The following is a 14,552-nucleotide window of genomic DNA, read 5'->3' as shown; positions in this document are numbered from 1 at the left end:
CTCTCTCCCTTTCTCTCTGAAATCAATTAAAAAATTTTTTTTAAAAATAATCTGAATAATAAGTTTAATTAAGTAAATAAATTTATAAAGAACAGTAAACTAATACAGAATTAGAGTTTGTTTTCTTTGTTTTGTTTTGTTTTGTTTTGTTAAAAGGACAAGACTTTTCCTCTAGCTTTTCAGTTATAAGAAGACTTTTCTTAAAGCAATTTATATATTTATAGATTATATATTTTACTAGGGGCCTGGTGCATGAAGATTCATGCACTGGTCGGGGGGGTTGGTGGGGGGGTGAAGGGGGGTCCCTCAGCCTGACCTGCACCCTCTCCAATCTGGGAGCCCTCAGGGGAGCCCTCTCCAATCCGGGAGTTTCTGTCTGTCTTTGCAATCATATGAGCGAATTGTCTGAGACCCCCCTACCCAGTTTGGTTTGTTGCTCACAGAATAATAGAGGCATTTTTTTTACTTTGCTCCATTGGTGGAGATTTGCTGGAAGTTTTAGGATATCTTCCCTTTAATTTTCCTTAGACACTCTGATTTTACTTATGTCTCTCACCTTTGCTTTCTCTCCATCCCCAACTGCAACAGTAACTTGCTCCAGGCTCACTTTGCTGTAGTGCAGTGATGGCGAACCTATGACATGTGTGTCAGAGGTGACACGCGAACTCATTTTTTTGGTTGATTTTTCTTTGTTAAATGGCATTTAAATATATAAAATAAATATCAAAAATGTAAGTCTTTGTTTTACTATGGTTGCAAATATCAAAAAATTTTTATATGTGACATGGCACCAGAGTTAAGTTAGGGTTTTTCAAAATGCTGACACGCCGAGCTCAAAAGGTTCACCATCACTGCTCTAGTGTCTAGGAGAACTACGATTCCCAGCATTAGTGGTGCTCCCTGTGCTCTGGGCTTCTGCTTCTTGTCCTGGGGCTGTCATCAGAACTATGATTCCCAGCATTCCTGGTGCTCCCCTCACTCTGGGTTTTCCCTGACCAAGAGAGCCACATTCCCCCAAGCCTCTGGCTCTCCTGCTCTGCTCTCCGTCCGGTGACCAAGGGAGCCATGTCCCCCCAAGGGAGCGACCAAGGGAGCAACCGAGGGAGCCACATCCCCCCAAGCTGACGGCTCTCCCACTCTGCTCTGTGTATGCAAATTACCTTCCATCTTTGTTGGATTAATTTGCATACTCACTCCTCATTGGATGGTGGGCATAGCTTATGGGTATGGCATATGCACATGGCTTGAGCATAGCTGAGGGATGGTTAATTTGCATGTTTCTCTTTTATTATATAGGATTTTTCTCCCTACCTTATCCCTTCAGAATTTGGCAAATCTTAATGAGTGAGTTATGGCAATATGTTTCTTTGCATGAATTCAATAAGATCGGCTTCCAATTGTGGTTTTATTAACCAAGACTTTTTCTGGAATGTCATGTCTGAGAAAGACATGCCTGGCTCTGGATGTCCTCAGAAAGTCTTAAGGAATGAACCAATAAAAACCCCTTTAAAACCAATAAAAGCCCCTTAGATTAGAGAAACAGCCTGGTACCTTGCTTGGTCATATGGTTCATGACAGTCCTTCCAGATAAGAAGCGAAGGTTATTTTCCTGAGAGATGGCAAGGAAGGAACCTCAAGAACTTGAGGAATTCACCCAAGTCTACCTGTATTGTAGGCAAACCTGATGGCAACTAGGTGGCTTGTCTTTGCCCTGAAAGGTTAAGTTTAATCATGAGATTCCAGCAAAGCTGATTTAAAGGAGCCTATATAATAAATTGCTATTCTTATTGTGTTCATGCAAATAATCAGGCCAAATTGAAACTAGATTTAATGCAGTAAATTGTTCTTAATTTTGCTCTAATAAAAATGAGGGTAATTTTAGGGGTAAATTGTGTTTCAATAGTTTCTATAATACAAACTTGTAAATATTAGACTGTTATGCCCAGATTTCAAGATCCCCAATAGACCACCAGGGAGCCAGCTGAGTCTGATGCAAAAGCAGAGAGTCTTTATTCAAACTAGTTTGGGCCCCCCGTCAGCCACACTCGCCGACGCAGCAGCAAGCGGCCGAGAGAGCGCAAGAGCCCTGTGGGAAGAGGGTTTTAATAGGGGGGTTGGAGTAAGGGGAGGAGAGAGGACTGTGGGCCCTGCCAATTGGCCAGGCGCAAGTCGGTGTCTTGTTACACAGGATGTGGTCATATCTATGGTGCGCATGTCCCTTGATTGTCATTGGTTAGTTTAAAGAAATCCTGGGTGTGGCTAGCAGAGGCTTGGGCTTCCGGGAAGAAGCTCCTTGCCGAGCACATGGCTAGGGCTGCTGCCCAAAAATGGAGGATCCGGGGTAAGATGGAGGGCGTAGCCCTCGCCCTTTCAAGACTCCAGTCCAATTAAAAGCTTTATTTTTCACCTATAAAGTAAACTGGATCCTGAATTTTTCTAATTTTCTTAAATATTTGATTACAACCCTGCAAACTAATGCTTCCCTTTTCTCCCGTTCTTTGACTTAGAACTAAAACTTTTTTCCATGTGTCAAACCATTTGTCAAAATTCTTTTTGTTCTAACTTTTGCCCCAATATAATTAAAATTTATAACAGTTTGTCTCCACCAGGTTACAAGTCCTACTCACACTCAGGGAATACCACCTCTAGGCACCATAGCCACCTCATTCTGTACCCAGGCCTCATTGTCCCTCTAACAGAGAGCAAGGATCTCTTGGCTCTGAAGGAAAACTTTAACCTCTCATCAGGGAGCAGCTACAAAAGGGACCTTGTTCCCCCTTTCTCTGAAAGAATTCAGAGCCAAGATCCTTTAGTGTGTGTGTGAGGCGGGGGGCACAGGGGGGTGGTAATGTGGTAGGAAGTTAGATAGACATGAGCAGAGCAAGGACATAGGCCAAGTACATAAAGTCACCAGCATGGAAAGCCCCAGGTGCCTAGCAAAGAACAAAAGCCCCAGGGTGACCTTTCCTCCCCTAGCATACCACTGGTCCTTTGGTTTGGAACCCTTGACCTTTCTTCCCTAGAGATAACATTTAGGCCTCAGTTGTATCTCAGCTCCAGTCCCAGAAAAGCAGCAAAACCAGATAAGCCACACCAAGGCTGACTTCTGGACCAGCTGCATTGAATAATGACCCCCAGCCCTGACACCGACCAGTCAATCAGTGGAGACCCTGACTTTGAAAGGACACACCTGTAAAGCTGCTGAATATTCTATTGAGATCTTCCCCTGAGACCTCCCCTAAAATCTCCACCCTGAAAACCCTTAGGACAAGAACCCAGTGCACTCTCCATCCCAGGAGCACACCGGTGCCTTTCCCTTTCCCCTTTTCTTCCTCCGTCCCCTCCCCATTCCCATCCTCCCAGGCATGTTACCTTTATCTTCCTCACTTATAAGCTCCAAGGGCACTTCCTTTATTTCTATAATTTATTCCTAAACCCAGTTCTTCTACAAGCTACTTCTTCTACCTCTGTGATTTTATAAATAAGCTAGAGGCCCAGTGCACGAGATTCGTGCACTCAGGGGTCCCTCAGCCTGGCCTGTGCCCTCTCGCAGTCCGGGAACCCTTGGGGGGATGTTGGACTGATAGACATCCTTAGCGCTGCCTCCGCTGTGCTCACCACCCATAAGCCCGGCTTCTGGCTGAGCGGCACTCCCCCTGTGGGAGCACACTGACCACCAGGTGGCAGCTCCTGCATTGAGCGTTGGCCCCCCGGTGGTCAGTGCACATCATAGCGACTGGTCAGTCCACATTCGGTCGATTTGCACATTAACCTTTTATTATATAGGATGCTTTTTTATAGTTTGAGTCTTAGCCAGAGCTCAAGTACAGAGGTTGCTGAACTCAGGTCCGGTCTGACTCCACCAGTCTAATGCCTGGTGCCATTCCCACCTTCTACAATAAGACCATCCTATGTAGTTATTTTTGGTCCTTGAGTTTGTAGGGCCCACCATGCTGGCCTCTCCTGAGTTTGTCTGGTTTAGTAGGTGGCCCCCTTTTCGTCCACACTGCTGGTTACCTGAGGTGAGCCTGTACTTCTCACCAGTGACTCAAGGCATCCACATTCTCTGCTGGTTGGTTGCTGCCAGCAAGCTGAGGCTGCCTCGGGATTGTAAGCACAGTGCATTTTGGGTCAAGGGGATCATTGGGGCTACAATGAGGCTAGAGAGCCAGGGGTTGCCTGTCTCCTGTGTCTTCCATTTCTCTCACTCGTGGTGTCGGCCACATTGTCCTGGGAACCAAGTTACTCAGAGTGGTAAGTTCCCTGAGAGGGCACCAGTGGCCCCGAGGTCTACGCAAGGACAGCACAATCTCCAGGTTGCCCTCCCTGTTCTCCCAACCCCCAACATGATATAGTCTTTCTGAGTTCTGTCTTTTCTTTGACTTGCTCTCCTTCTCCCAAGTTCTGTGTCCTGGGTTTTTGGTGTTATTATTATTGTTTGTTTATTTTTGGTTTAACTTCCCTCAATTTCTTTTCTTTCTAATTCTCCATACTTTTTGCACACTCATGTTTTCTGTGAAAGGAGATGATTATAAGTCTTGTTACTATGAAGGAGTGTCTAAGGAATGTGCTTGTCTAGCATGTATATGAGGCAGGGATTTGCGGGAGGGCCAGTGTCTGAGAATCTGTGTGCATGTGGTTACATGATCAAATTCATGATCCTAAGGGAGGCCAATGTATTTATGTGGGTTTTGTGGGGTAGGATATTTCCCAGGGTGGGTGAATGATATCGAGGGGAGTTTGGGGAGACTCTTGAATCCTGGGCCTCCCCCCATCCCTGGGTAAGGGAGGAATGGGATTTTCCCTCAGGTTGGCCAGGTGCCAGGCAGTGAGTTAGGTATTTCCTATTTCAGTGTAACTTAGTTTTCATTGCAGTTTTCATTCCTGTGAGTCAGCCTCAGGAAACAGCTGAGAGAAAGTCACCCAATTAAAGAAACACATCACTCCCTGCTGTAGCCTCTTGGGATTGGGGAGACATCCGCTTCTACCTCATCTCACTGGACCTCCCATTTCAGGGCCAGACCCCAAGCTCTGTCCCACCAGAAAACATTCCTGGAACTGGTGCCTGTGTGGTCAAGGTCACGACCCTCCCATCTAGCCTTTCTTCCCTTCCTAACTTGCAAGTCACCACTTCCCCATGCCTCCTGGCTGGGCCTGTGTGTGATCCCACAGGCGTGTGGCTGTGATCCAAGGTCTGCAGGTACAGTGTGGGGCAAGCTTAGGCAGAATCAGGGCTATGGTATTCAAACCAAGGCACCTTTGGAAGGAGTGTTGAGTCTGGAGTCAAGAAAATAAAGATTCCTTCCTGATGTGGGTAGACAGTTGTGCAGGTTTGGAGTCCTCATCTCTCAGAGGAGGGGTTCAGATGATAAAATGGCTAAGTCCTGCAGCTCTAACACCTTTCAACACTCTCTCAGGCCAGGATCCTTGCTGGGTGCTGGGGAGCCACCCAGGAGGAGGTGAGAAGAGGAGGCTGGGGCCCGGTGGGGGTCTGGTGCAGGGAGAGGCAAGGCACAGGCCCTGGGAACAGCTGGCCATTCAGACTCTGGCTGTGATGCCCACAGTCTCAGAGCCTCCCCTGTCGCTTCCTCAGGAAGGGAGTTGCAGGAATTAACTGATGGTGCACAAAAAGTGGTCTATATAAGACCAACACCTGGTTGTTAGGGGAAACCCACAGTTCTATTAGGGTAAGAGGGAGGAGACACAAGACAGGAAGAGGGGATGGCTTCTTTCCCACAACGTGGGGCTCCCAGGATGGCCACTCAGAGAGGGGGATGGTAGTTTGTGGTATCAGCCCCCCCGTTCCAGCCCAGAGGGCAGGTACGTCTATCTGTATGTGCATTTGTGTTTGCATGTGCATGTGTGTTTGTGTATGCACTTGTGTATTTGGGTGAATGTGTACGTTTGCATGTGCCCTGTGTATGTTTTGGAGAGGGGCAGCTCCCAGCCTTAGCACATGGCTCCCCTGGTTGGCTTGGCTGCCCCTGAACTTTGGGGTCTTCCCCTTATGGCCTCTGGGACCAGCCTTGCTGAAAGCGGGGTGGGCCTGGCCTGGAGGCCCCATAAAAGGTGTAGGTTGTAGCAGTTCTAGAAAGCTGTGCTGCTTTTCATCCCTGCAGCTTTGGTCTCAGCAGGGCGCACCCTGAGGGCTAGGATTCTCCAGGGGCTGGGACAGACCTGGGCCTGGGAGGAGGAGTGGCCTCAGTCCTGCCTGTCCAGCTGCAGCACATGTGCCTGGGGCTTCACAACTGGGGAGAGTCTTAATTTGTGCTCTTTCGTCATTTCTCTGTTTGGGCCCTGATCTTTTCCTTGTCCTATTTTCTTCCCCACCATTTTATTGATTTGCCTTCAGAACACCTGTTTGTAAGCTAGCACTGGGGTTTTCCAAGGAGAGCCTGTCGGGCTCTGCTCACCAGGAGATCTCTGTCCTGTCTTTCCGACTCTCCCTGCCCCCTTCCTTCAGGAAACACGACCACCACCAGATTGGAGCTCACAAAACGTCCACAAGTTTCCACACTTGGTCTTCCCAGGCCCCGGGGACTGTTGGGCAGGAGTGTCGCTCCATCCCGCTCGTCCCATCATCCCCTCCTGGGTCTGCAGGTTCTGTTTCTGTCTGGGCCTTCGCCTCCCCCCTCACTACTCACGAGGTGCACTGGGTCGTGCTAATGCCACCCCCACGGGAGGAGCATCCCTCCAGCTTCTGAGCATGTCCCGAATGGAGGCACACCGGCTGGGCTCTGCGGCGGAGTGGCTAGCGGGATGTTGACTATGACCCATGCAGGTGCCGCTAAGGAACGGAGCGGGTATCATCGAGGGAAGAACACCATTGGGAAGGACAGCAGAAGCCCCTGGGTCAGAAGAAACACTGTAGATCCCAGGTGCAGTGGGGTGAAGCTTCTGTAGAAATAACAAGCTGTTGCCCTGGCCAGTTGCTCAGTGGTTAGCGCGTCGGCCCACAGACCAAAGGGTTGCAGGTTCGAATCCCAATCAAGGGCACGTACCTCGGTTGCAGGTTCAGCTCCTGGCCCCGGTTGGGAAGCAACAAATTGCTGTGTCTCTCTGATTTCTCTCTCTCTCTCTCTTTCTCTCTCTCTCTCTCTCTCTCTCTCTCTCTCTCTCTCTCTCTCTCCCCCTCTCCCTCTCCCTCCCTCCCTTCCCCATTGTCCTTCCTCCCTTCCACTCCTTCTAAAAAATCAATGGAAAAATATCCTCAGGTGAGGATTAAAAAAAGAAACAAAGAAAGAAGCTGTTTTCCACAGTGAAGAGGGGAAACTGGGCAGAGAACTGAACACATTTTTTTGTGTGTGCAAAGCCTTTCCTTGGTTGCTTAGCCTGCATTCTGCTTCTGTGAGAGACTCAGAGGAACCCACAAGGGCTTGTTGTGAAGATAAAGACTGGATGACAGGACCACAGAGGGGATAAAGGGCCCTGTGAAAGGGAGCAAGAAACAGTACATGTGGGGGGAAGGGAGAAAACTGTGCTAGGAAACAGCATCAAAACTACCACCCAGGACAGTGGCAACATTTCTCAATTCACTGGAGAGCAGCACGGTGCTGATTCAAACCGTCAGCATGAAATCTGCGGTGATTTTCAGTGTTATGACATGTTTTGCATGATGTGGTTGCTCTAGGAATGCATACTGATCCACTTGCCTGTTCTGCTCTAGACACGTGATTATGGAAAGGTTTTCAGCAGCTTAAAGTTCAAACGCTTCATCTCTGTCCCTTTCTTGCTCCTGTCTCATCATCACTCCGAGTGGCCTCACTTCCCATCTTTGGGACCTTTAATAGGCACCTCTACAGGACGGTCCCGCCTTTGACAGCAGAGTTTTTTTCAATCTTCTTCTTTTTGAGCTTCATCCAAACAGGAGCCAGTTGTGAAATCCAGAGGGAAGTGTTGACGTCGCATAATTAGAACCAATGTTTCCAGAGTAGAAACGTTCAAGAAGTTCAAGAGGGACTGTTTGAAAGAATTAATAGAGAGAAAGTTGTTTCCTCGCGTAGCATCATACGTAATTGCCACGCAATAACGGTTTTAATGAAAATCGTTAAACTCATGTTTCATGAATAAAATGGTTATAGTGTAGGAATGTTCAAATCATTGCACTGAGTTGGCTTTTAAATTGTATTTTAGCTCCGAGCGTCAGATTGAACTGTCAAGGTAGTTTTGTAGCTTCATGAAAATTCCTTCCTTTTTGACTCGTTAACAGGACCAGGTGTCAGTAAGCTCAGGTGGGATCCTGGAGGCTGGCAGTGGGGAAGGGACAAGGCCAAACGGTGGGAGGAAGGTGCGGGGTTTGGGTGGAGTGACATGTCCTCAGTACGCAACCAAGGATTAAAGTCAAGGCAGGACCCCTACCCCTCAGCAGAGCAGGAGGCAGAAATGGGTCAGGTGGGCATGGCCTGGGGGTGCCTCTGTGGCTCCAGGCCAAGTGTCGTGGGCAATCTGAAGTGCAGCATCCAGGATGAAGCCACAGCCACACGTGCTGCTGAGCAGTGGAAGTGTGGCTGCCCCAGCTGTGAATGTAAGAGCCACTTGGACTTTCAAATCCAGTGTGAAAAACAGGACGAAAGAGCTAAATCATTTCTGTATTGACCACATGTTGAATTCTGTTATTTGGCTGTTATGTTATATAAAATATGTTATTAAATTATAACACATCTGCTTATGTTTACTTCTGTTGACCTTTTTATAATGTGGCTGACACATTTTCAGATGACAGCTGTGGTGCATTCTCTTTCTAGACCCTGCTCTGGGATGAAGGGCCTGACTCCCTCACCCGAGGTCATCGCAGTACATGCTTCCAGCTAGGATGACTTCTGAGTGACCGAAGGTCAGTGTATACATCAGTGTGTTGATTGACTTGGGCCCCAGGACACACTGCTGGTTGCCACTGGGAGCCACTGGATGCCTCTCGGATTGTCCACCCCGTGGGGCTTGTAGCATCTCTCTGTTAACCTCCTTTATCCCCATGGCCATCTTCCTGGAGCACCTGTTTTACTTGATAAGAACTCACAACATTATAATCATACTGTAGAAACTGCAACTGTGTCATGGAAGCTAATGCCAGGTTCCCACGGAATTTCAACATTAATGTCTGGGCTCCACATACGTTCTTGAAGTCAGAGTGGCCTGTGGACAGAATGTGTGCGGAGCGTCCCTGCAAGGTCATTTTCAGTGTGTTCCTGACTTCCTTCTCCAGCAGCCCCTTCACCTCTCTGCTCCTCACCCATCTTTCCTCCTCCTTTATCTCATCTCCCTTCTTCATCTATTTTAACTTCCCACCACTTTCCCCATGAAAGAACCTCTAAGAATCAATCATCCCAAATCCACTACAGACTATTTTGGTCTCGTGAAAAAACATGCAGGAAGCCACAGCCTTTCTGTCCCTTTCTTTAAAAAAAAATGATTTCAGAGAGGAAGGGAGAGAGAGAAACATCAATGATGAGAGAGAATCATTGATTGGTTGCCTCCTGCTTGCCCCCCATTGGGGATTGAGCCTGCAACCTGGGCATGTGCCCTGACCTCCCTGACCAGGAATCAAACCGTGGCCTCCTAGTTCATAGGTCGACCCTCAGCCACTGAACCTCGCCAACTGGTCTCTGTCTCTGTCTTGTGGTTGGTTCTCAAACCACCTGTTCCAAGGAGCAGTCGTTTGTCCTGTGCAGAAATCTAACTTCTCATGGCTTCTCCTAGTGAGGTGTCTGTCACTCTGTGTGAAGAGTATTCATGGTGCCACTATTCTTAACAACCAAGAAATGGAAATGACACAAGTTTGCCTCTGAGGAGGATGGGCAGAGTGTTGTGTCTCATATCATGGGCTGTGCAGGTACTGAGGAGGAAGGAGCAGCTGCAGCTCAGTGTGGATTCATAGACGTCCATGTCACATAATCACATCCGTCAGACACAGCAGAGGGCTCTACTGTGTGACTGCATGTGTGGGTGGGGAGGCAAGGAAGGGCTTCCACCTTGAGGACAGTGATGGCTCGTTGTGGGGAGAGGGAACTGGGACCATGGTGCATTCCCCTGAGTGATGGCTAACAGAGGAGGTATGGATCGAGTTATGTACTTTTCTGATTCCATGACATGTCACAATAGAAGAGAAAAGATAATTAACAGGGACAAAAATGGGGCTCTGAATTTGGCTCCTCACAGCCAAGCCTGTACAGTCAGGACGTGAGCTCTCCCCGCCCCTTCATGCAGGAGCCACTTCCTGTGTTTACACACGCAGGCCCCCCCCCTCCCAGCCCCCCCCCCCTCCCATCCCCACCCCTCTGCCGTGAAGTCTGACTCTCCAGATGCCTCTTGTCCCACCTTTGTGCTCCTGGAGAAGGCTGAGTACCCAGGCCTGCAGTCAGGGGTCAGGCCCTCCCGACCACAGCTGTCCATCTGGAAGGTGGCACTGCCGCCCTTGCCACCTGGGCTTTGTTTTGCCTGGGCTGGCGGCTCTCTCTCAACTCCCTCTCTCAGGGGTGGTGTCAGCTGGCCTCCCCCCTGAGCTCAGCAAACAGGTCACATTCTTAACTGAGGGGGTGTTTAAAATACACAGCAAAGGTTCCATTTCTGCCACACCTCCCTCCACGTTAAGTACTTGGGATTTTGGGAGGGAGGACAGGTGCTGCCCTCCTGGAGCCAAAGTCCGAGACGGGGAGGCAGACGTTAGTCCAGTGGTTGTCAACCTTCTGGCCCTTTAAATACAGTTCCTCATGTTGTGACCCAACTATAAAATTATTTTCGTTGCTACTTCATAACTGTGATCTTGCTACTGTTATGAATCGTAATGTAAATATCTGATATGCAGGATGGTCTTAGGCGACCCCTGTGAAAGGGTCGTTCGACCTCCAAAGGGGTCGCGACCCACAGGTTGAGAACCGCTGCATTAGTTAGACAACAAGAGAAATAATGTGCAAAATTACACCAAGGCCTGTGCCACCGCAGCAGGCTGGTTGGGGGGGGCAGGGCGTACTTTGCAGAGAGCTTCAACTGACACCTGCAGTTGGGTGAGGGCAGGGGTGGACAGCAGGAACAGCCTATGCAAAGTCCCCATGTCACAGAGTGTGCTGGTCTGCAGGCTCTGTGAGCCCTTCCAGTTGTTTCCTCCCCCTCATGCTGCACTAAAGGCAGCCAAAGTTGGCAGGACCAGCAACTCAGACCTGACTTTAGGGCAGTAAACTAACTTCTGTAGGAATGGGAGGTGGGTCATCGCCTGTCTCTGCTCTTCAGACCTGGCTGATGTGCCCTGGCTGGGGCCGGCAGAGTCTGAGCCCACAGCACAGTGTTCATTTACACAGGCCTCTCTGTCCTCCAGGCAGGTCTGCCCCTGGGGGGAGACACAGAAGGCCCTGCTCTGAAATAACTCACATTCCAGGGCGGGCAGGGCCTGAGTCTCCCTTTGTGTTCTGCTGCCCGATTCTGTCCGAGTGAAATCCTGTGTATAATGGAATCGGTGTGGGCAGCCGCCGCAGACTGCTCCCCATCTCCCACTGAGCTCCCTGGAGGGGCCATGGGTGTGCGGGACTAGCACAGGTGGCTTTTCTAAACCTTCTCCTAAGATTTGGTTTTAACTATTTCTGAACTGAAAACAATTTTAATTCATATGCTCTATGATTTACTGCTAGTGATTGAGAGGTATAGCTGCTTTTTGTTTCTCAGAAGAATTAGCAAATTAACATGTTAAAACATTTTGTCACACATTTATCTCACTGGATTTAGAATTTTAATATTTAAATGCAAAATACCAATAGTTTGAGAACAATTATTTAAACATCACAGCAAGACTTTTAAGAGGTGCCCCTCTTCCTGTATATCAGTGAGACGTTCACTGCTTCAGACAGGCATTGGCTTGGCATCTGTTTCCCTACTTTGTCCGCACTGAGCACATATTTAAGTGGTTTTTAAAACAAGCATAATCGGGTAACAGAGGGCATAAAGGGTTCCTCTCCAGGCTCCATGTGAGCTGTGTGAAAAGGGTTCTCAGAGACAAACCTTCTCACAGAATACCCAATGTGATCGGTGACCCGTGAATGGGGTCAGGGGCCAGCACTGCCAGGGACAGGGACAGACCCCAGGCCTAAGATCGCTGCGCTGCTGGGACCGTGAGCAGCACTCCTATTTGTCTGTCAGAGGTGCTTTCTGTGGGAACATTCCTCTGGAAAACTAACATTTTCTGTTATTATATTCTTTACCAGGGGTCCTCTAACTACGGCCCACGGGCCACATGCAAATACAAATATTGTATTTGTTCCCGTTTTGTTTTTGTACTTCAAAATAAGATATGTGCAGTGTGCATAGGAATTTGTTCATAGTTTTTTTTTAAACTATAGTCCGGCCTTCCAACGGTCTGAGGGACAGTGAACTGGTCCCCTGTTTAAAAAGTTTGGGGACCCCTGTTCTTTACTGTAACCTACGAGAACAACAAAGGATAGAAAAACATGAAATGAATATGCCCCTTGTAAATTTAAATGGTATCTGTGAAATAAAAAATGTGGGGGGAAAAAATTCTATGAAAAGTATGTAAAGGACAGAGTTCACAACAGATTTGGGTCCTGGTTGCTCAACACTTCTCTGTAAGACTTCTATATGCACAACAGCAGAACCTAAATGCTCCGAAAGTGAAAGCCAAGCAGTAGCTTGGCCCGCAGCCCTGTCCCAAGGAGCCCCCCATTCCCAGATAATTCCTCTTCCTGCCACAGACAGCCAAGGGATAGCCAGGGTCACCTCCCCAAGGACAGCCCAACGCTACACAGGCCATGTCCCCAGCCCCTCACCCCACCCCATTCCGCTGGCAGCCACACTAGCCCTTTGTAGTCCCACAATACACTGTGTCCATTCTGCCTCCAGGCCTCTGAGCGGTGAGCCCCTGAGCGAGAGCTCTCCGAGCTGCAGGTGCACAGCTGAAGGTGCTGGGCCCACAGGTGTCTTCCTCATCTCCTTGCTGCTTCTCTGGGAGGCCAAGCCCAGGCCGGCCTGGTGTGTGTGGGGGTCATGGGTGAGCTGCAGTCACACTCACTCCCCAACACACTTCCTCTGCTTGCTGCCCTCTGCATTTCCTTTATCGTGGGGGATAAACGGTTAAAAATTCATTGGATAGAGAGGGCCTGGGAGGAAAGGCCTCTGAAGAAGGCTGGACCTGGATGGGGCTGGCGCGGGCTGGGAGCAGGCAGCAGCTCCACAAAGCGCACCAAGCCCCGCACGGGTTCCACGGATTCCACGCAGCGACTCTCCGCACCAGCGAGTGTGCGCGGCTCCAAGGCCACCCTCCTTTGTCAGGCGCTTGGGCTAGGGTGTCCTCCCCAGAACAACCAATCGCACACGTAATTGCTGTCTGTGACAGTATATTTCCCATCATAATCTCCGGTTAAAACTTAAACTCATTAACACTAAAACTAGAAGCTGGAGCAAATGCAGAATAGAATAATAATGAGGGGCTGAAAAGCAATTGGAGCCCTGAGCCCAGCCTTTGGCAGTTCCCACAGCGGAACCGGCACAAACTTCCCGCGCATAGAAGAGCATTGCACGCGGTACCCGCAGCCGATCTCACAGAACCCTCTTGGGATAAACCTCCGTGTGTTGTCATTCTAGTGACGATTTTATGCTTTAAGAGTATGAGCATGTGCTGATAAACAGTCCAGAGAACCTGGGGTATTTCTAGGGTTTACATAAATACGGGCCACCGTTCTGATCCTTTTGTAACTTGCTGGGTGTTTCTCACTCAGCATTGCCTTTGAGGCCTCTCTGTGTTCATTTGTTTTACCTGCTGTGCTCCTTCGTGTAAGTGTCACAATTCGCTTTTCCATTCCCAACTTGATGGGCATTTAGGTGTCTCATCCTGGGCCTTCACTGTGCTGTAGTGAGGACTTTGTCCCTCTCCGCTCTGCCCCTTCAGGGGACTTGATAAATGTGAAGTTTCATGGTCACGTCCACCAACACTCTCAGCAAACAGCAAACATTTGGGAGTATTAGACCTTAATATTTTAAACTATTTATATTTTAGCTTTATATTTTATAGAAATGTTTAAATTTTAAATGTTTTTAGGCCTTAAACACTTTTCCAAAGGAAAGGTTTAAAATGAGAATTGTTTACACTTGCATTTTTTTAATTACTGGAAAGATTGAACATTTTTTAGTGATTAGAGTTTAGTCTTTTGAAATGACGATTCATAACCTTTGCCAAATATCCCATTAGGCTCTATTGTTGTTGTTGTTGTTAGTTTTTAGGAACTCTTTATATATTCTGGAATCTGGTCATTAACTGGCTATAAGAGTTCCAAACATTTCCCATTGTGTGGCTCATCTTTTAAATTTATCAGCCAGCAGTAGAAAACTTTAATGTAGTCACATATATCAATCATTTTACTTATAGTTTGTGGTTTGTGCATCTCATTTATTAAATACTTCCCTATCCCAACTTCATAATGGTCATTTTTTTAAGCTTTAAGATTTTTCTTTTTATATTTAGTCCTTTGATCTACTTGCAACTTATTTTTATTGAGGTAAAATTTATATAGCGTACAAGGTCACCATTTTTACCATTTTAAAGGGTACAATTTAGT

The sequence above is a fragment of the Myotis myotis genome, unplaced genomic scaffold (genome assembly GCF_014108235.1).
Source record: "Myotis myotis isolate mMyoMyo1 unplaced genomic scaffold, mMyoMyo1.p scaffold_m19_p_5, whole genome shotgun sequence".
In the NCBI taxonomy this organism is placed as follows: domain Eukaryota; kingdom Metazoa; phylum Chordata; class Mammalia; order Chiroptera; family Vespertilionidae; genus Myotis; species Myotis myotis.
This window is presented reverse-complemented; position numbering follows the sequence as displayed.